General features: G+C 46.3%; 1 protein-coding gene across 5 annotated transcripts in view; it reads right to left on the bottom strand.

The window, feature by feature from the left end:
- Positions 1-23163, bottom strand: part of Pdzd2 (PDZ domain containing 2) — a 362396-nt gene that overhangs the window by 256426 nt on the left and 82807 nt on the right. The window contains exon 1 of one of the 5 annotated variants that reach the window (XM_047555262.1): positions 10435-10452. The exons of the other annotated variants lie outside the window; for them this stretch is intronic. The gene's annotated coding sequence lies outside the window, so the exon portion shown is untranslated. Of the gene's footprint in view, positions 1-10434; positions 10453-23163 lie in introns of those variants that run through there. 5 annotated transcript variants of the gene reach the window in all.

Below are 23163 nucleotides of genomic sequence, written 5' to 3'. Positions count from 1 at the left end.
ATAAGTCTTGGCGATGACCGAGGAGGATGAATGAGTTACCAAGACCACTCGGGGACGCAAAAGGGACTTTGACCAAGAATAAGAAAAATAAAACAAAACAGAACAATAACAAAATCCAGATCCGGCCCCTTGGAGGTAATTTGCATTTAGTTTGAAAGTTTTCATCAACAAGAATCAAGACATTATTGATTAGCTAAGTGATGTTACAGTTCCTCAAATCAGCCCAAGACCTATAACAGACTCTGTGGCCTAGGCCTGGAATTCTGCCACACTCCCAAACCCACTCAGGAACTTCCAAACTCTGCATTTTGCATTAAAGATTAATTGACTTCTTCCAACTTTTCAGTGACTCAGACTCAGAACACAACAGGGTTTTAAAGAATCAGGAGGAACAATTTAAAAATAAAAGCCAAGCACCCAGCTCAGGCGGAAACCTGGCTCTATTAGTCAAAATTAAGTTATCGACATTTTCCCCCTATTTTTTTTACCTTGGAGGCTGTGCATTTTTAATATTTGATCCGCTGTCCTTTTCTGACATCAAAACTCCCAATTACAAGTGGTAATTAAGAAACATTTGCTTGGTGACTTTAGAAATGTCATTGCTAGCCAGAAATTCTGGCACTAAGATGCTGATCCAAAGCCCTTCTTTTATTCTCAGTGAGGTGAAACAGAGCCTGCTAAATGTTTAAAAGAAACAGACTTGCAGCCTTGGGATCCAACTGTATTTGCTTCTATCCAGGTTAGTTCAGCTTCATGCCACATTCAAGTTGTCTGGTCAGCAAGGACTTAAACACTCTGCCCTATGGGCCTGGAAAGTCACTGTGTTGGAGTGCAGCTCACTGGATGCATCTGCCCTCAGCAACGTGAAGATGTGCATCTCCAGCTTCCTGAGCATTGCCTCCCTTGCAGACTTCATTCCCTCCCCACTGCAGTTAAATAGCTCAAGTCATCCATTCATTTGTTCCAAAGAGTTCACTGATGAACTCTTGGGGGTCAGCACTGTGCAAAAGCACAGGCAATACAAAAGTGAGCAAAACAGACAGCATCCCGACCTTTAGAGAATTTGTGAGACTGAAGACAGCAACTGAGGTGTTGCAGTAGAGGGTGCTCTCAGTTCCCAGCCTCTGTTTTCCCCTCTCCGGACGTGACATCTCTTCAGCCCTCTGGCCTTGTCCGCTCAGCACTGTGCTCATCTTTGGTGCAACTGTGACCTTAGACAGGGAAGACTGAAGAGTTGCTCGGTGGTGCCATTGACTCAGCATCAGTTTAGCCTCATCCCGGCTGGAGTCCTGGTCCTGCTCCTAGTTCTAACCACTGAAGCCTCTTCTTTTTCAAGTCGTTTCCCATAATGGCATCCGGAACATCACCCTGTCCCTTGAACTGGTGGTAGCAGTGTGTTACAAGCTGCCTGGCCTTCCCTTCACTGAGTCCCATCAGCCCTTGGAGACTACAGCTTGAAGGACCATGCTGTGCTGGACACTTTGATAGGCAATGTTCCTGCCTCACATTATGCAGAGACATTACTGCAGTTCACATCATGCTACCTACCCTGCCCGCCCCCCCCCACACCACACACACACCATCTTCTTGCCATTGGCTGAGTCAGTCCTCCTAGGTGTGTTGATGGCCCTGGGAGGAAAAGCTGAGCCTGCAGGTGGAAGGGGAGGCTCCCAAGGAAGAAGCTGTTGCAGAGCACAGTTTTTCCTGACATATTACTTTGCCCTCAAAAAGTTCCCAAAAACGTTTGGTGAGGAATCTCCCTACTCAAAATGGGGCAAAGTGAAAATGTTTAAACTGTAGTCACTGTAACAGACCAGGATAAACCCTCTCAAGAGGTATGGATCAAGAACAACCTGGGGCACATGTCTTCAGGCTCAATGGAAGTCCTGCTTGGAACAGGTGAGGCCAAAGGAAGGACACTGAGCCAGTGGTCAGGAAAACTGGCTGCTTGACTCGTGCCTGCACTGCCCGGCCAGTAGTGTACTACGGGCAACTGCTTTATCTCACTGGGTCTCAGTTTCCTCATCAGTAATGTGGCAGATGACAAGGCCATCTGAAGCTTGAAATACTCCTCATCTTGCTTCAAGTTGATGCACTGATACTTTCTAAGACATGGTCAAAATGGGCGGGTTTGTTCAAAATATTCACTTTATAATAGAAGTGAATATGAGGCATTGGGTCATCTAGTTTGAACACTCAACAGAAAAATGAAGGTCTTGGAATAGAGCAACAGGTGGACAGCAGCAAAACATTTTCTACTGAATAAATTCCAAGAGCTACTTCATTGAAGGAGGGTTCTTGTTAACAGACACATGTGAGAACAGTTGTCCACCGCAGTCTTCTTGAGTCGTCCTTCCTGTGGAAGTGCCTGGGAAGTCCTATACAGTGGAAAGTTCCTTCAAGGTCTAAACCAGAGCTTCTGAGACTTATTTGGCCAAGGAACTGTTTTTTATATTTATCTATTAGCATCTCTCAGATGTGTACATCTGGGTTTCACATTGTGGGAAATACCACTACTAAGGGAGTTTTTGTTTGTTTGTTTTTTAAACACAAAGAAGGGCTCAGCAAAAGCCAAGCAGGAAGACTCTTAATTTACCATTTTCAAACCTGAGCAACAGCTCACATCTAGATGCGCCTGGGTCTTCTTTTTCTTACCCACTGACTCTTGGGTGACTGCAAAGGCAAGCAGTGACCTCAGTCTTTGCCAGCCACTTCTCTTGAGGCCCCAGGACACACAGCACACTGTCAGCAAACAGACCAACACAGAACTAAATCATAGTGATGTCTCCCTAGCTCAGGGATGGCCTCTGCCTGCTCGGGGACAACTAATTGCTTTGCAGCTCAAGCTACATAGCTTTCTCACATCCATTATTCCCCAGGGTCGTATTTTCTCAAACCGCATTTTTTCAGGGAATAGAGCAGGAAGAAGGCAGGGGCGAGGGGGTGTGGAGAGAGAGAGAGAGAGAGGAAAGAGAGAGAGAGAGAGAGAGAGAGAGAGAGAGAGAGAGAGACTGCACACAAGTGCAATGGTGGGCAGGAATTCTTTTTTAAACTTCATTATATACGTGATTATTGTCTTTAAAACCCTTCACTTAACACAATCAATCCTTCCCCCTCAGATTGAAGGCTGAGACTAGAAACTGGAGGGATGTGTGGTCACCACCAATGTCCTGGGAGAAAGGGGGGGGCATCGTCCATTGAGGAGCAGGTGCATCGTCCCCTCAGGGGCTCTGATAATCTGGGCACCATTAGCAGCAGTGTGGGGGGAAGGCCAGCAATGCTCAGATGTGGCAGTGTGGACAGGGCAGTGGCTGAGACTAGAGAGGGCATGAGAGGAGAGGAGCCGTCAGCATGGGCCAGGGCACCACCGTCCAGTCTCTGCGCTCTTCCCTCAGGCAGTCCTGGAGTAGCGCTCCAGACTCTCACCACAGTGCTTCCAGAATCCGTGTCTGCTGAAGGAACAGGCAGTGAAAAATGGTGAGGGGCAGAAAAATCCAGAACATGTGTCTGAGGTAGCATGAGAGGGCATCTTGGCATGAGCATATACCCCTTCCCAGGAAGGTAAAGTTTCTCAGAGAGGAAACAAACGTCCCTTCTGCCTTCAGACTCCCTGAAAACGCCTAAAGAAGATGAAGAAGATTTGGTTTGTTCATCTTTGATGTCTATAGGAGGGACCCTCACCCGGTGAGGCAACTTTTCTAGGGGTTCCAGGAGATCATCCTAAAGATTTGGCAGGAAAAAAATAAATGAAGGAAAATGAGGGAGGAAAACTAGAAATTGGCGTGGAAACATAATCATCTGGAGTCCCCAAATTATTTTCAAGTCTTGAAAAGAAAAAGTAAAGAATCTTCTTCCTACAATTACGTTTAAAGAGATCAGAATCATGCTTACTTTATCATAAGAAATGTGGCCTTCAGGTGGACCAGAAAAGTCAACGGTGAGAACTGGGTCCCCTTAGGGGCTTTGATGCATTTGGTCAAACCAGAGCCCAAGGCACTACCCTCAGAGATTTAAGTTCTCCATGACGACACTTCATGTGTTGAGCATGTCTTTTCTTATCAGAGGGTTGCCTCTTTTTCTTTATTTTCAAATTTCTTTGACAACTGCCTGTGGTTGGCCATTTCCAACTTGTAGTCAGATGACTGGCTTGGACGTAGCTGGGAAAGCGCCCGCCTGAGGCACAGGGGTCTCCTCACTGGTTTCTGGGTCTCTTCCAAGGGCATTGGTCTGGGTATTGTTTTTGACTCAAAGTCTCCATGGGGGAAGGAGGGTGTAGGGCTACCTAGTCTCCCTTCTTGCTGACGTCACTCCCTCTCAGTCTCCACTTCTCAAAGTTTCCATGCTCCTAAATTTCAAGTTATATTTAAGAACGCACACATGTCATTAAAATTCATATGAAGAATTTGCCAAAGTGGTTCTTGCCTTCTGATTTCCTTCCCCCCAGTGCAGTTCGTAAACATCATTTGCTCTTTGTGGTCGGTTGTTGTTTTGTTGGGGTTCATGAGTTTCTTTCTTTCCTTTTGGTCTGGTCTAATCAAGAAACCACACAGCCATTAAGGGCACAGCTCCACGGCTGAAGGAGACAGCGTGCAGTATGCTGGGGACTGCCGAGGGGAAAGTTTCCCTTAGGAGGCACGTCAGCCTGACAGCCTGGTCCCAGGGGGCCAGTCAGGGCTGCAGGCTCTGGCACGGAGGTGCTCTCTGGGCAGGAACTGGGGGGCAGGCTGACTCTGGTAAGCTTCGTCCTGATGCTAAGAGCTACTGAGGGCTACTCAGAGTCCCTCAGCTTCTGAGAACAAGGACAATGATGTCTCAGTCACTGCCCTCATATACCATGAACTCTTATTCGAACAAAAAAAGACATTTCTGATTTCAAATAACCCTCTAAGCACTTTTTAAAAATCACATTCTTAATTACTCGCTCTACTGAACTCCACCTTGACTTCAACTCAAATTATTCCCAGTTTGCTCGTTGCTGAGGGGAAGAGTGTCGTGGAGGGCTGGGGGGTGGGGCAGGCGTGGGGCTAAAATATGCTTATAAATGTCAGGCTGATTTTCCACAGCAGACGGGAGCCCTCCCGCTGGGGAAGGACTAGGGAGGGCAGACTGGATTAGCTCTCAGATTCAGACTCCATTGAAAACTACTCCCTCCCCGGTCCTGTGATCAAACGCTTCCCTGAGATGACCTCTGACCTGTGGCCTGTTGCTGCACTCAGCCAGCTTCACCCCACAGCCACTATGACCCATGGCTCCCATCGAAGTCCACGTGCAACTGTGAACTGGTTGGAGTGTTGACTCGTCGCACCAAAGGGAAGGCATGAGGAGTCCCTGTAAGCCTTTCCTCAGTTGTGGTTTCTGAAATTTTGGAAGGGGAGTCAAGCTTAAGGAGTGATCGAGCAGGCAGCTGACTGCTGGGGTAGCCAATGAAGATGAATGACGTGAGGCATCTGGAGGAAGCTTGCTCTCTCCATTGACGGCCACCGGGGTTAGCCCCTGCACGGGGCTGTGAGACTCTTGCAGCAAATATTAATTTTGGTCAAACAAATGTTGACAAGGAGGAGGAGAAATCAACACCCTCCGACATGCTGGTGGGTGTGTAATATGGTACAACCGCTGAAGGAAAGTGTGACCATTCCTCGGAAGTTAAACTAGAATCATCACCTGGCCCAGCGTCTCCACTCCTCAGGTTCATACCCCAAAGCCTTGAAAACAAGTGTGGAAAAAAAACTTGTACATGAAAGTACATAGCAGCACGGTTCACAGTGGCCCATAGGTGGAAGCCATCCAAACGTCCATCAACTGATGCATCGATAAACAAAACATGGTATATCTATATAGCAGAATATTATTTAACCTTGCAAATAAATGCTGTACTCATACATGCTATAACATAGATGAACCCTGGAAGCTTTATTAACTAAGTCAAAGAAGCCAGATTCAAAAGAAATGCCTCTCGGATCCTTTTATCCTCTCTGCTCCCACCACAGATACCCCACTGGAAAAGTCTGGCTCTTCTCTCATCCTGCAGTCTCCAGAGTAATAGTCCAGACTAAAACATGGCTGCTGTTGCTATTTTTCCGGGTAGTTGGCTTCTTATTGTGGCTACTTTCCCACATTATCTCCTAAATCCAGGGCCTATAGTAACACATTTGAATCTTCCATCCTAGTATTCAGAATTCTTTACCATTGTACCTTACTTTTCTACCCTAGGGCTTCTAAATAACACTACCCTATCACCCAGCACCACCCCATCCTCTAATCTCACCCCATTACTGCTCACCCTACTCACACAGAGTAAATACATTCCTACCTCAGAGCTTCTGCTCAACTGCTGACTTCTGGAATGTTCTTTCTCTCCTATTGGCCAATGTGCACTGTAGCTACCCTGCGCTGAGGGGTGAGTGCTTAGGATTCATGAGCACCGGGAGCCTCTCCTTAGGATGCTCGCCTTCTGTTGCTCTGTGATCTGTGCCCTTGTGTTCTTCCACATCCACTCCTGGATCCCCCTTCCTCCAGATGTCTGCATGCAAGGCTGGGCATGCCAATTTCTCCCATGTTTTTGCTGTTTGTAGCACTTACTGTTGGCATCACATTGGCCTGACTCATCCTCTGGTTATTCCTCTAGGCCTGTTTCATCAAAGTCCTGAAGTTACTTTGGTTCACTGTTGTTCAGGCACCTCACATGTAACCAGTACACGCACAGTAGATACAGGTCGGAGAACAACTGTGCCTGAGTTCACCATCACAGCCACAACCCATTGGCCACTTTATCCACTAAGGGGACCCTCCTCTTCCTCCTCACTGACTTCTTTAAAGAGGTGCTGACCAACACTGTCCTCATCCTTCTACATCCTCAAGCCTCACCTGTGAGATGTTCTTCAACTATGGAGTCCTGAGATTGGAAGGTGCTGTGAACCACACCCCTTTTGGAAATTCATAAAGCATTCACTCAATTTTTTTAAAATCATCTTTTACTTTAAGACATTGGGATGAACAATAGAGACCAGTTCCTGCCCTCCCCAAACTTAGCCTCTTAAGAGTTCTGAGAAGTCCCTCAGTAAAGTGACTTTAGGATTGTTTGTTGATATGTGATTTTCCAAATCATACCCACCCACCCACCCACTTTCCTGAGAATCACCTAACGATGCTCCGGGCCACAGATCAGACTGTAGACTCCAATGAGAGAGCCAGCAAATCAGGCTAAATCAAAGTTTTGGATGAAGGAATCAAGAATTGATCTTTTCATTTCACACCAGGAACCTTTGATCCCCCGCAAATTCTTCTGAAAGAGCCGGTGTGTGTGTACCAAGAGCTGCTGAGATGCATCCTTTTTAAAGCGCACTGTGGTTGTGAGTAGGGTGGTCACAATGCACTGTGATTCTGTGGCAGCTCATGCAGTCTGTTCCCTCCCAGGCACCCAGAAATAACAACAATGGGAGCGATAGAGCACGCAGGTGGGGGCGGGTGGGCGCAGCCAGGGAGGCGGGGGCTGCTGGGGAGAAGTGCTGGCGTAGGGTGTTCACTGCTGACGGGTTCTGAGAGTCTTGCTATTGGGGTTAAAATTGGGGCAAAGCTAATGTCACACGGGAGTAAGCACCTGTTGGAGACTGAGGTGGAGGAGGAGGAAGGACGAGTGGGAACCAGTCAAGTGGGACCAGGAACACACTGTCATGAGTGAACCTGGGGGCGGCAGAGAGGGGCAGCAACTCTCTTTCTCTGACACTTTCTTATGCTACCATTTTGGTTTTAAGGCAGAGGCCACACACTTTCCACACTTTGGGAGGGAATGTCTAGATTTCAAAACAGACACGTTTAACTCCTGGGATGCTTCTCTATCCTTTCACCTTTGGGGAGGGAAGATGGAAGAAGTAGGTTTAAGATGATGGAGGGAGGGAAGAAGGGAAGAAGAGAAGGAGCGAGAAGATGGGAGGAAGGATGTTTTTCCAGGAGTCAAATTTTGGAAAACTTGCAATTAGAGGATTTCTAAGGTCCTTTCCTACTTGAAGACAACACATGATCTTGGGGTTATATCAGGCAAACCTGTCCAGGGCTGGAGAGTTAGAGGGAAATCCTCTCAGGGTCCATCACCACCCCCTAAAGGGAGGACCTTTAAGACCTCCCAGCCCAGGAGCCTGCATCACCCCAAGTGTGCTGCCCACTTCAAGGTGGATCATAGGCCTGCTCCTCCACAGTCTATTTCTGGATCCAGTTGCATCTGCTGTGCTTTGGGGTGTAACTTCATGGAGGCACCTCCCAGGGTCATAAGACCTAACTGCTCCTCTCTGAGCCGGGATGATTTCAGTCACGCGGGCTCTTTGTAAGCGTGACTGGCACATCTTAAGGTGGAGGTCTTCCAAGGTGCTTTGAATCATTCAAACCTGACTGTCAGGTTCAGAGAAGTATGAAATATAAAGTTAAGGACCAGGCCCTGGAGAGGGTTGAAATCTGGCGAGGTCGAGAGCAGGAGGAGACAGCAGCTGACAGAGGCACCTGAGAAGCCCCAGAGCTCCTGTATGGAGATGCGAGAGCCTGTTGGACAAGAGGACAAAGCAGACAGGCCCTGGCCTGGTAGACTCCTGTGGGCAGAAGGGATCTGACATGTGGAATGAATTAGGGAGACAGACAGGAGCTGGAATTAACAGCGCAATAAAAACAGAGTTAATTCACCCTCAGAAGCCAGAGCACTTACTGGGCACCAGGCGAGGCTGACAAGCCTGGCTGACTCCTTCTCCTGACCTGGGGCCCACAGAAAGGCAACAGTCCAGCATAACTGGTGGCTTTGGAGATGGAAAGAGACAGAGTGGACATTGATCCCCTAAGTGGCAACTCACAGCCTGGACAGGGATACTGTCTCCAGGGCTCTGGCTTGACCTGAGCTGATAACAAAACCACCTTGACCATTCTGTTTTGTGTGGAAACTCCTCCTTAAGAATGTGCTGAGCAACTCAGGAATATCACCAGGCCCTGGCCACCTCCATTCACATTCTTTTTATATGCTATAACCTACTGGCCCTGGTTCACTCTGATTTGACACAAAATAAAGTTCTAATATGTATGTAGAGGTATTTCAATTTTCTTTCTTTGTATTTGCTTCATTAATTAGATTTCTCATGGCACTGATGGTCCTTCCAATTCCTGCACCCACGGTTCAGGTGTTCTGCAAGTGACTCTCATGTCAGGCCACCTCTGCTTGCACCTACCTTCTTATATGCAGTTTCCCTGTTGGCCTCATGGGGTGCCCAGTATCCTTCTACTATATTCTTTTTCTGCATTAAGTATCCAGAGGGGGTCTTATTCCACTGGGTACCAGTGTCCTCTGATTTGATCCTGCCACAAATCCCCACATTGGCTACGGGACTCCACATGTGCCCAAGGGAATGGCTGGTCATCACTGGTACAAGGTCTCCTCCAGCTCCCCACCTCTTTAATTATTTTCAAATATTAATGACTAATAATATTTGTTGGTAGGTGTTGGGAAATGTGGTGATGAACAATCTGGAAATAGTGCTTATCTTGAGAAAGAAGATTGCCTCTGGTTCTTGGAGTGTACAATTGGCCTTTAGAAAACTCCTAAGTTCTCTCCACCTCTTCACTGCAGGCCTCATTCTCCAGGGTCTCTTAGGTCAGAGGTAAACGCATGGCCTCAAGCTACACATGGTCCAGCAGGTACTAACCTGGGCCTGCTGGCTTCGCCTGGACCTACCCTCTTGCAGGGGCTGTCCCTGCCTGTCCCCATCACAACCAGCCTTGTGTGTCACATTCCTCTGCAGCCTGGGGCATTTCTGAAGGTTTAAAGCGCAACTTTCATTTGTTAGTAGCCAGCAGCTTTTCAAGCCGCCTTAAGAAATCTGAAGACAATAGCCTTCTGTAGCTAAGACCTAGACCCAAAAATATTGACCCAAATTCTCAGGATCAGAGGCACCATGAGCAGCTGTAAATGGCCACTTCTAACTCCCGAGGGCCGTAAATGCAGCCTCTACTCCAGGCTGCTCAGGCTACACTCCTCTCGCCTCCTGCATGGCACAGCTGGGCCAGGCCATTCCCATCAACAGCTGATGTCTGCCATTTAGAAGCTGTGAATCCATTTCACAGAGAGATGGGCAAATTGTTTCCGGAAAAAGGTCATGCTTTCCCTTCCCAGCGTCCCTTCACTTATGTTAAGCTCAGTCCTTTTTAAGAATATTTACTTTGAAAGGGTAAGACCTATTAACTTCTCTTGTTCATGTTCCCCTGCAAAAAATGCAAGACACCACCTAACGATTTTATGAAGTAAAAGTGATGCTGATAGCTAAGATGTACTGATGCACAGACTGGGAACCTTCAGGAACAAAGCGTGCTTTTAGGAGGAGAGTCAAAAACAGAATAGAATTTAGCATCTAAAGAGCTTTATTGTAGTCAGTGCTTGTGTAATACAGAGTATCCTATGAATGTTACCTTCAACTCCACAAGCACCACGTCACCCCCAGATGCTGATCATGGCAGCCACTGCAGACTTCCAAGACGACAGAAACTTCTTCGGGCTCAGTGTTTCTCTTTTGACCCCCACCCATTCTTCTTGCATTATAATTTGCTCCTATCTACAACAAAAACAAAAAACCAGCCAGAAACAGTGGTAGAAGTAAAGGCAGCTCAGAAACCAACACAAATGAGGAGCTGCTTGTCAATGATGGTGAAACAGACCGCAATTTCTGAACGTCTGTGGTTTGTCCTGAGGGTGTGCCCTGGGAACCCTGCAGAAGGTGGCCCCCGGTCGGCTGTGGGCCACTGCTACCCTGTCATTGCCTCTGCTGCCTGTAATTTTCAAGCAGGATGCCCCACATCACACAACATCCACATCCTTCTCTGTGCTTTTTATAACATAAATGCTGAGATTTTGCTGAACAAGCCCTCACTTGTCCAAGCATTGGTTAGTCTGTGTATAACATATGTAGACTGGTATTTTGATTGACTTTTGAAACACACCAAATGTTGTTCAAGGAGTTTGGTGTCCTTTTGCAGAAACCCTTAAGTCATCCATTGCAAGCCCAGGAAGGGACTTTCATGGTCATGCAGTGTAACCTACTCATCCATCCAGTGAGGAAATGAGGTCAGGAAAGGTGAGTGAGCACCCTACTGAAGTATGTACAGATCATTCCAGAAAGAGTCATAATTAGAATCCAGGTTTTCTGACTTTAGAACCAGAGCTCTTTTCACTCAGAGACCAAAGAGCACGATCTAATCTTTTAAAGGCATGCTCTACTGGCCATGGTAAGAGAAAATGAGAAAAAGTTCCTTAAAATACAGAAAGCCAGGAGGCTGATGATAGCCAATTAAGTTAATATGCTCTCCTAATTAAACCTTCCACACAGAAACGGAATCATGGAATTTAAGTCTCTCTGTTCATCTTCCAGTAGAATTCCTAATGAGCTGTGCAGAGACCAGAGGTGTAGAAAGAAAGGAAAAAGGCAACCAAGAACCTTGAAAATCCAGTCTTGGATCCCCATGCCCAGGGCACCAAGGGATTCCCACCAGCCTCCTCATCCAATGGTCCTTGGCTACAGAGAAGTGTTCCATCCCTCACCACCCATTCCCATTATCATCCCCATTATCAGGATGGGGATGGAGATCCCTAACAGTTGTCCCCTCCTGAGGAGAGTGTGAGGATCAATGAGTTACTGGTTGCCAAGGGTTGCAAACTGCGGCTGAAAGGCACTGCATTAAGCCCAGCATCATTATTATTAAACCTACAATTTAAAACCAATTATACTTTGCAGAAGACTGCAGCCTGCATTTAAACCACTCCTGGAGGAAAATAAAAAGCCTGTGATGCAGAGTTCAAGGCAAGTGACAGAAGTGCTGTGCTACACGAAGCTGGGATTTGGGCACACATTGATAATAGTAACCCTGGGGTTCCCACTCAGATGGAAGCAGGACAATGAGGTGCAAATGCTAGAGAATAAAACAAGATGCAAACATCTCCTTTTACCAAAAAGCATCTAGAGAGATTTCAAAATAAATTTACTTATTTTTCTCAGAGGGGAGAAAGCATAATACCTCCATGTAAATCAGCCTCAGACTGGTAGCCAGACCCTCCCAATGGTGCTGTCTGGAAAAATAAAACAAACAAGCAAACAAACAAACAAAAATGGAATCACGTGCTAGGATCTTGAAATCAGGATTTTCCATGCAAAAAGTCTGAATTTGCAGCTGCTCTTGACAAAGCAATAACCCAGCAACACTGTGGCTGGAGCCAAGACTTGCCTGTCAACTTGAGACAAATGGATGGGCATCCAGTGTCTGTTCACTCAGTCTCCACCACACCCCACGTCTCTCGACACAGAGAACCTACATTCATGCCCTTTATGCTCATGCTTGTCTCCATGGTTGCTTATTGAAGCTCATGGAGAAAGTGAAATCTTTCTTATAATGGCAACTCTGCTGTTCTTATATTTATCCTGCTTGCATCTATTTATGTTATCCACATAATATGTGTTAGACATTTGTCTATGTGATTTCTGATTCAAATCTCCTTTAGGAGACAAGTTTCCTATAGCTGCTAAAAACTATCAGTCATAAAGGAAGTCCATTTCAATTTGAATAACCATCATTGAGTGCCTACTGGGGTCAAGAGGCTGGGCTGGCACTGGGGAGGAGCTCAAGGACCACTGCCTCCCTGTGGGCATTTCAGCTCAGAAGACTGGATACGATACTGGAGAAGATGATGTCATAGGAAAGGCATAAACCACTGTGAGATGCAGAGGAGGCAGAAACCACATCTGGCTGGGACATCAGGAAAAGCTACATGGAAGAAATAGTGTTTGGAACTCACTTCGAAGAAGGGGTGGTATTTTGACAAGTAGAGAAGGAAAGCAAGAGAATTCTGCTCAAGAGAGAGAGAGAGAGAGAGAGAGAGAGTGGGGGGACCTGGTGCAGAGGCAGAGAAGCCCTGGGGCGTGCAGGGAACGGTGAGTAACCCTGCCCTAAAGATTGATAGACTTGGGAAGGGAGCGGCCAGGAAGTGGAACTTTGGGTTCTGTTCCCATTTCTCCCCCAGCCCAGCTTCAGGTAGGCAGAGGCGGCATCTTAACTACCTGGTGACTGCTGAGTGTCTCACAGAGCCACCCTCACAAAGATCTCAAACAGAAGAGCACCCAAACCCCCTCCTGGATGCGGGTCTCAGGGAGTGGAGGGAAGCTCAGTGCTTACCAGTCCACAGTGCTGGCTGCTCATGGAGCCCGGTATTTAAGGCAACAGGGACTAGGACCAGTTTCTTGGGGTATGCCTCAGTGTGAGGCACGGTCCTGGTCCTCATAAAGGAAACTCACAAGCAGGCGAAGAGCAAACGCGTGGTTTCGGCATCATCTTTCCACTTAGGTGCTGATGTGAAAAGCCCTGGAGTCCAGCTGTGGCTCTCCATGCAGCCCATCCTCAAAACCCACTGCCTCTGCCTTCAGAAGCATCCCGAATCCAATCTACTTGGCATCTTCATTGCCGTTGGCTTAGCCCAAGACCCCATCATCTCCCACCAGGCCCTCTGTAAGAGCCCACAGCTGCCCTAACCCCCATAGTCTGTCCTCCACAATGGAGAAAAAGTCAATTTCATCACCTTCTCCTCCTACTCAAGGCCACCAGATGGCATCCCTTCATACTTAGCATAAAATCTGAGGTTGTCTTCAGAGTGGCTTTCTAAGCTGCACAGCTTGCCCCTGCCTCCCTTTCTCCCACCCCATCCCAGTCACTTCATTCTAGCATTCAGGCACTTACCTGGTGTCTACCTCCTGCTGCCAGGAAAACTCTAGGATCGAAGGTCCCCTTCTTCCCCAACGAGTGCAATGAAGATGCTCCGGCCTCAGGCACTTTGTGCTAGTTGTTGCCTCTCCCTGAAACCATGGATCTCCCTCACAGCACTCAGGCCTTCCCAAATCCCCTACCTGAAAGGCACCCTTTCAAGGCCCCTAGACTTAGCGGAAATTATGCATTATACTTACCGTCTGTCTCCTCCATTAGAACACAAGCCTCACGGGGACAGGGCTTTTGTCTATTTTGTTTACTGCAGTGTCCCTGCCTCTTATGAGTGCTCACCATTTACAGAAGGACTGATACAAGGGCTAATCTGCAGGGCGCTGCCTGAAGGAAAGCAGAATTCAGAAAGGGGGATGTACGGGTGAGCTGAAGGAGGTCAGGGGGAGTCTAGAGGGATGAGCTGGGTTTCCAAGGTCACTTAGAGTGGAGATCAAAGCAGACAAGAGAAAGGATTTTACACGTGAGAAAAGCCGTGACTGGAAGCGTAGAAGTCAGATTTAGCATGGCAGGGGCAAACTGGCCCATGTGACCCAAAGGTCATTTCCTGCGGACTCTCGGCAGACGATGACATCGGTTAGGGTGGGCAGGATCAGCTGTCATGATTTCCAAGAGCTGGTTGCTTTAAACATCACCTGCCATCTCCAGAAATCCTGAATCAGCAGCCTGGATGGCCAGGGAATCTGTAGCTCTAACAGGGTTGTGAGCCACTGTACGAGGGTATGCGAGCCCAGAGACAGATGATGCCACAGCAGGATGCCACTTTTCTAAAGAACACTGTACTTGCTGAGAGCCTCTCTGAGAAGGGGGAGCCAGGGACAGCTCAGCTGGGGAGAGGAGTTGTCCTGCAGGGTGGGTGGGGCAGGATGGCGTGGGGGCAGGATGGGGGTGGATGAAGCTTGCAGGACAACCTAAGGACTCCAGGGGGAGGCTACCCAGCCACTCAGGGAAATACCAGGAAGAGGAAGACACTAGGATCACACTGTCACTCACATCCCTCTGGAATCAGCTGGGGATGATGGAATGATGGAGACAGATGTCTATCCCAGACTTACAGCCAAGCTAATTACCTAACCTTCTCAGCTTCGTTTCCTTTTTCCATGCCACTCATGGAAAACAAACGAAGAAGATCTGTGAGCCTCCTACGTGCCACTGATCCAGGCCCAGAGATGCACAGATGACACATCATCCTGACACTTAAGTCACCTTGGGTTCCACCAGGAGACAGATAAAGAAACAACTTCAAAACAAGAAACCCTGGGACTGGGGTTGTGGCTCAGTGGTAGAGCGCTTGCCTAGCACATGTGAGGCACTGGATTGGATCCTCAGCACCACATACAAAGAAATAAAAAGAAATACAGGTATTGTGTCCATTTACAACTAAAAATAACCTCAAAACAAAACAAACAAACAAACAACAAGAACCCTACCTCTACCTTACACAGTATTGGAAGGATTTAAGAAGTGGATTTAAACTAAGGGACCCACATGAAATAGTGAGTTGATGAAGTCACTTCTGTCTTGCTTGCTTGCTTAGGGCTGCTTCTAATTTTAATATGAGCTGACAAGGGTCTAGTGTATCGGGTTTATTCCAAGTGCTATTCCACACTTGGGAGCCACTTTCCTAGAGGACCGTTTTAAGGTGAGATACAGAACAGGACATCCACCCACACCACCCATTCCTGGGAACAGTGAGCTCAGTCCCTCCAGAATTGTAATGCACAGATAACAGAAAATCTGTCACTGCAATGCACAAATAACCTTGCACCTGGAATTGCAACGCACAGATAACCTCACACCTGAAATTGCAAGGTATAGAGAGATAACCTAAAACCTTTTCTGAGTCTTTAGTTTCAACCTCTGCCCCAACCAAGCATGTGTGCTGACAAGCAGTAAACTGGAGAGATTTAAATTTCTTCTCCTTCTAATTTTCCCACCCACCCCCTGCCAGGAGTGCCTACGTGCAGGGAACAGCCTTCCCAGAAAAATGGCCAGAAGGCAGGCAGCGGGAGAGGAACATCACAGAGTCTGCTGCTGGGGGAGTCTGATAACCCCTCCTGCCTCCTCTGGAGAGAAACCTTGGGTTTAATCAGAGCAGTTCGGGTTTGGGATGTTGTGATTGTGTGCAATATTTTGAAAAGGGCCACCATTTCTGAAGTAGCTTGATGACCACTGTTCTGGTCCACACAGCGACTTTACAGATGCAGGATGGGTTGTGAGTCGGGGTAGTGACAAGCCTGGAGTCAGGATGCATGAGAGAGTCAGTTCCAGCATCTGAGCCTCCAGACTCCAACATGCTTATGTCAATATGGAAAGAAACTAAACCCCATAGCAACCACAAAAAGAAATGGGTATGCTATGGCAGGTCAAAGACATTATTGTCTGATTAAATATCTTGCTGTCCAGTCTGGGAAACAGGACTAATGATCACGGGTGGTTTATCTGAGCAGGGCCAACACACTTACTAGAAATACCACCAACTAGAAATTTCCAGAAGGAATGTCCCCCATCAAGGGTCGCTCACCCATTGCATCATTATTAATTGGTGACTTTGTCCCACACAGCCTGTGCTTATTCATGGTAATCTAAGAAATGGGGACTTTCTTGGGAATATATATACATAAGTAGATCCAGAGCTGTAATAAAGAAAAGCAAATGAATACCTAGGGAATCTCCACCTGCTCACAGTCAGCCAACAGGCTTCTGCAGTCATTCACTCGTGGCTGTGGGCCAGGCAGGAGTGCTCTGTCCTGGTGGAAAATGGTGCTGGCAGGTCCCAGGGCTGGATTTTGGGCTGGGCTATTGGGACTCCTGCTCTCTGGGGTGAGGCTGCACAGCCACTGGCTCTGGTTAACCTTCTCTCTTCTTGCACAGGGAAGGCAACCCTGGTATTTGGAAAACACAGAATGAGCACAGGAGTTGATGGTTCTGCCACCAGGGGGAGCTGAAGTCAACGTTGAATTTGCCCTGGAAGCTGCCAGCATTGGCAGAGAAGTCACCAAGCCACGGAGCTGCCACTGTGAACCCCTTGGTACAGCATATTGAGGACAAAAAGTGGATGCTTGGGTCACTCATCGTCAAGTTGGAGGGTTGGAGACCGAAGAGACTGAGGACGTGCTACCCCAAGGTACCTGAGCAAACAGCAGGAGCAGGAGGGCCACTCTCACCCTCCCCTTGCTTTTCTCGCCCGAAGCCATTCCTAAGGCCCTCATTCAAGTGGTGCCCTCCCCACGCCTGGGGGAAAGAGCGTCTTTATCTCTGACACAGACACAGAGAAGAATCTGAACAAACGGGCCTGGCGAGCCTCCTCTACCCGCTTACAGCATTAAATTGTGCCCCCTTGGTCCAATTCTATTTTTCCGACTATCACTCTTCATCAAGACACACAAGTTTATGTGTTTTCAAAAGCACATAAAACTTTTATTAAATAAATCTGTAGGCTAGTCTCTTGTTACTCTGTGTTTTGTTGTGGGGGCCGCAGCCATGAACCTAAGATGATAAGAAAGGAACCTTTCCTCCCCAATAAGACAAACTCACTCCAAACAAAGGGCCCCAGGAAAGAGCATGGTAGAAGTGACCTTGACCAAGTAGCCCCTGAAACTTGGGGCGAGGGTTGAGGGTTATTTGCAAAGAGCACAGTATTCTAGGTACTTATTTTCTCCCATTGTCCTCAGATAATAGCTCCCCCTTTCACTGTCAAAAATATCCTAATTTGATGAAAAACCATATGGCCACCCTAGTTACAGGGCCTTTTGTAATGCATTTTTTCCAGGGGTGGGGATTTAAAATACTATTTTTTAAGCACATTTTCTGATGTGCACCAAAGATGATAAACAGCTGGCACACAGTCCTCTTGCCACTTCTGTACCCATGACAGATGCTATTGATGGATCATGGCTCCCGTTCCCCTGATGCTAGATGATGCCACAGAATCTTCTAGAAACTCTTCTCAAAATAGCTAAGAAAATAAGTTGACTCATAAGTTGATACTGATTTGCCCTCTCTGGTCCACACCTCATTTGCTCAGGAAGCCACTCAGGAAGGCTTCAACTGTCTGAGGACATGTGGACAAAACCATAAGAACTCTGTCCTGGTTGCACCTAGGCATTTGTTTTGGTCAAAGCCAAGACTATTCTCTCATTTCTTTGGGGATTGGCAGTGACTCCTGCCCAGGATGCCCGGAATCCAACCAACAGTCCCTGACTTCCAATCAGACCAAACCAGCCAGAGTCCACAGTTCTATTTAGAGCCCTATATTTGGTTGTTTATGTTGCTCTAAGGAACAATCTATGCAGTGGCTGGCTGTAATTCTAGGCCCTTCACTTGGCTTTATGATCACATTTCACCAGCTTCCCCACTCGCTCAGATTCTGGCAATGGTAGAAGGCACAATTGAGACAAGTTCTGCTTAAATTTCACATGCTACTTCCTAGAACTTTATTATATTAGATATTAGAGGGAAAAATTCATTTGCATAGGTTAGAAAACACCTATCACAAAAGTATACAACAGTCTGGTGCAGTGGGGCATGCCTGTAATCGCAATGGCTCGGGAGGCTGAGGCAGGAGGATTGAGAGTTCAAAGACAGCCTCAGACACTTAGTGAGAACACTTAGCAACTCAGAGAGACCTTGTCTTTCAGTAAAATATAAAAAAGGGGTAGGATGTGGCTCAGTGTTAAGCACCCCTGGGTTCAATCCTCAGTACAAAAAAAAAGTATACAACCAACACTGAATATTTTTGCTCAGACAGGACACAATGACTCTAACTGAAACAGAAGACATTTGACCTTATAAAAACTCCTCACCTTCAAGGAGATGCCGGGAGAGGTGCTAAACAGGAAGGCTAAAATGTTAGTAGCATGTTTCACGTTTGGATCTGGACCGTCCCCCAAAAGTTAATGTGTTGAAAGCATGGTCTCCAATGCAGCAAGTTTCAAAGGGGACTTTTAGGCAATGGTTGGATCAAGAAGGTTCCAACCTCATTGATGGATTAATCTTTCAGTAACCAAATGGACTACCGGGAGGTGGGGCCTACTTGGAAGTGGTAGGTCATTGGGGGTGTGCCCTGGAAGGGTTTATCTTCTCCCTGGTCCCCTCCTCTCTCTGCTTCCTGGTTGCCAAAAACTGGGCAGCTTTCTTCCACCATGACCTGCCACCATGATGTTTTGCCTCAACTCAAGCCCAGAAAAATGGAGCCAGCTGATTGTAGACTGAATCCTCAGAAACTGTTAACCAAAATAAACCTTTCCTCCTCCAATTTGTTCTTGTTGGGTATTTTGGTCACAGTGATGAAAAGTTGACTTACACAGCATACTTTTCCAGAAATGCACAGATGCTAAGACGGGTGTGAGTGTGGAAGGCTGGGAGGTAGGAGAGCATGAGGGAAGGGTGAGAGAGTGTGGTTTGGACTCACAGTTAGTGAGACCTGGGAAAGGAGTCCCCTAGTGGTAAGAGAGAACTTCCTGGAGGAGGAGACTTTCAACCTCTGCTTGAATCCATCCAGCTTTTTAAACAAACTTTATTTGAGTACTTCCTGTGTATGAGGTACTATTTAGAAGCTGGGATGAAACAATTAACAGAACAGACAGAAATGAAACATCTACACGTGTATCCACACAGAGGCATTAAGAGTGTTTTTATTTGGTGGAATTATTGGTCTTTTATTTGGTGGAATTATTGTTTTTATGGTGGAATTATTGGTCTTCACCACCCTTGGATCCATTCATATTTTCTTATTTTTATACAATAAATAATTTGTTAATTCATATGAAGTCATTACTTAAATATTATTAAATTATTATTCAACATCACTTTATTAATTATTTAATTATTAATAAATATTTTTAAAAGAAGGCACTGAAACATATGAGACAATAGACATCTCCAGGACTCTCAGTATCTATTCAGTCAAATTATAAAGGTGGAGTCAGGCGTGGTGGTTTATGCTTGTAATCCCAGTGACTCAGGAGGCTGAGGCAGGAAGATCACAAGTTCAAGGCCAGCCTCAGCAATTAGTGATGCCCTAAGCAACTTAGCAAGACCCTGTGTCAAAGCAAAAAATTAAAAAAGGGCTAGGAATGTAGCTCAGTGGTAAAGTGCTCCCAGGTTCAATCTCCAGTGAATCCAGGAAGATAGGGATGAGGGACACCGAGTTACCTGGCATGCTCTCCTCCTCCAGTGACTGTGGACCTGAAAGTACCCCAGGTGAAAAGGGAGTTAGAAACAGAAATGGCTCAGGATCTGCCGCTTCTTGTAACAAGGAGCTTCTTATCCTACCCAAAGGAGAATTCTTTTTACCACTACAGAGCTTTTTAGTAAGTTTGCTAAAACCCTCTGGAATAATTTTAATCTATCCTTAGCCTTAATAATTATACATAAAAAAAGGAGAAAGAGAATACAGTGTTTTTACAATAAGATTCTTTCCTGTTCAAATTACAAAGGAGAAAAACTTTTTTTGAGAATTAGCATCAAGATAATATTGGAGGAGAGAATAAATGTCAAAAGTAAAAAGACTGCATGACTCATTTCAATGATATCAATATCAAAGGCACACTTTCTTTTCTTCCTCTACCTGCTTTGGAAATGAATTAAGATCCTGTCTTGGACACCAGCTATGACAGAAAGGACTTGTTTTCTTAACCTAATGAGGATGTGACAGACTTACTCCTTATCCTCCTCTGTTAGGGACCAGTAAACATGGGTAAGACAAGTATTACCCTAGCTCTGGAAGAAGCCCAGCTTACAATTTCACCTGAATCTCAAGGAATGTGATAAAGTTCCAGCATATGAGCGTGACTTAGAAATGGAAAACTTAAAGTGGAAACAAGATCAGAACAGGGTCAGGTTGACAACAAATCCATAGCCTTCAAAAGGACCATTCTTCATGGTTCAACTTTGACAAAGAAAAAATAAGCTCTTTAGAAAGAAACTACCTCAGAAAGTTCCAAGAAAACCTAGTTTGGTGGACTCTGGAGACCAGCCCTTTTTATTGCTGTGGCCACATTAGTGCACTCTTGCCTGTGCTAAGGGTCATAAAACAGTCACAATTAAAGGAAAAAATGAGAAGACCAGGACAGAAAACTCCACAGTTCATATTGCCTGAACTGAGCCAATTAACTGAATCTAGAAATATTTATTTCATTTTCTCACCTACAGCCTTTCAAAATGCAGAGATGGATGGTTGAAGGGACAGGCGAATGCCACTGTTATGAATTAGTTGTCCTAAAAAACCTGGATGCTGCTGTACCTGTTTCCAAATGAGCCTTTCACTGTTTTTTTTTTTTTAAAGCAATGACTTTCACTGTTTGTTCCATGAGCAATGAATTGATTATTTTCAACATGCTAGGCATTATGTAGGATACATGACAGAAAACTATGACAGAGTTCACACTAGTTGAAAAGAAAAGTCAGGCAACAATAGCAGCAGGAAATAATCAAATATGAAAGTGCATCAGAGGACTGAGGATATAGCTCAGTGGTCAAGTGCCTGCCTAGCATGCATGAGGCCCTGGGTTTGATCCCCTGTGTTGCTAAACAAACAGACAGACAGACAAAATAAATTTATACAGACTGAAGCTAAAGGGATTCAGAAGAGGTCTAGATCAATAAATATATGGCAAAACTCCCCGAGGGGAAAACAGTACTAGTACTATTCTTCTCAAGGAAAGGATGGACTGGCTAACCTAAAAGAATATTTGAAAGAGGGTCTGAATTTACTTAGAAAACTACTTTTTCATTCAGAGCTTCCAAATAACATGGCAGAGCAATTACTAAATAGATGGATAGAGAGGTAATCCACCTCTTCCAGATGCCTTCAGAGACCAAGTGGGTAACTCTGACCCAGTGCCTCTGTGCCAGGCACTGGTCTAAGTGTATCACATACATGCCCTACTTAGTCCTTGCCACAATCCTCTGAGAAGAGACAAATATTTTCCCATTGGACAGGTTAAGAAAGAAGAGTCCCCAGCAAGTTAAAGCTTTACAGATTTAATGTGTTGGCAAAAGTCACACAACCAGCAAGTGATCCACCAGGGACTCCTCAGTCCAACCCTTTACCATCCCCTCCTGGAATAGACCCGAATGCAGGGGGCATAGCAGTGCAGAGGTTCAGACTCCCTTGATAGTGAACAGCCATTACTGGGCTCTAGCAAACCAGTGCCAGGCCACAACACACAAAACCAGGCACAATTTTAAAAATCCTTAAAAAAACTATACTTTAAACTGTGAAATTCCTTGATTTTCAAATATTGACAATAAATTCAGTCAAAATGTAAAAAGTAACCACACTTCAAACCCATCAAAACCATCTGCAGCAAGCTTAGCCCACGTGCTTCCCAAGGGCAACCTCTGCCTTGTGCTTCGCCAAGGATCATTTCTTGCTTCACATTTCACAATACCCCTGTGAAGGAGGCATCAGAATGCCTGATATACTGATGCAGAATCTGGTTTCAGAATAAATGACTTCTTGCAAATGAACTCATTTAAAAAAGGAGAACTTCAATTCCAAGTTCTGGCCTCAGGAGAAAAGCTGGGCTACCTGAGCACCACCATGCCTTGGCTGTATTCCTGCTGCCTGCAGTTTGCAAGAGAAAGCTGTCCTTCACTTACAGGATGCTTCTTTTTCCCTAAGAAAGAAGCCATCTCTAGGCAGGGTCCTGGGTTCAGTATCCGCTGATTGTCACACCTCATATCTAATGAATATGTGTCTGAAGGAATGAACCAGATCCTTCCCAAGAGCAATCTTCCTCAGGAGAGCGTTGCATCTAGGCACTGAGGTGGGCAGCACTCCAAGGGGAGAGCAAGCCCCTAAAGGGAAGCAGAGGCAAGGCACTGTGCACATCAGCTGCCGAGAACTGGCCCTGGTGGTCTGTTCCTCTTCTGAGAGACGCGGCAATGAGAGCGACTTGGGCTGCCCAGGGTTTCCCAAGGCTCCTGGGCAGTAAGAGAAGGAAGGCTGGGTGGGCGCTGGATTCTGACTCCAAGTCTTATTATTATTTTTATTTTTTGCGGGGCTGGGGATTGAACCCAAGGCCTTGTGCTTGAAAAGCAAGCACTCTACCAACTGAGCTATAGCCCCAGTCCTTCCAAGTCATTTTTATTGCCTGTGGGCTAAGCCCTTGTTTACCACAGCAGACCAAAGCTCCCGCCCATTCAGTTAGACCATTCAGGCTCTGGATTCGAATATGTTATGGAGCTGTGGATGCCCATGCCCAAGACCCTTATTCTGAGAGGAGATTTTCTTCTGGGGGGAAAGGTAAGAGCTGGATGCCGTGGTGCACACCTGTAATCCCAGTGACTCAGGAGGCTGAGGCAGGAGGATCACAAGTTGCAGATGGGGCAACTTAGAGACCCTATCTCAAAAAGAAAAAAAAAAGAATGGAACTG

This window comes from Sciurus carolinensis, chromosome 6 (assembly GCF_902686445.1).
Source record: "Sciurus carolinensis chromosome 6, mSciCar1.2, whole genome shotgun sequence".
NCBI classification, from domain to species: domain Eukaryota; kingdom Metazoa; phylum Chordata; class Mammalia; order Rodentia; family Sciuridae; genus Sciurus; species Sciurus carolinensis.
This window is presented reverse-complemented; position numbering and strand designations above follow the sequence as displayed.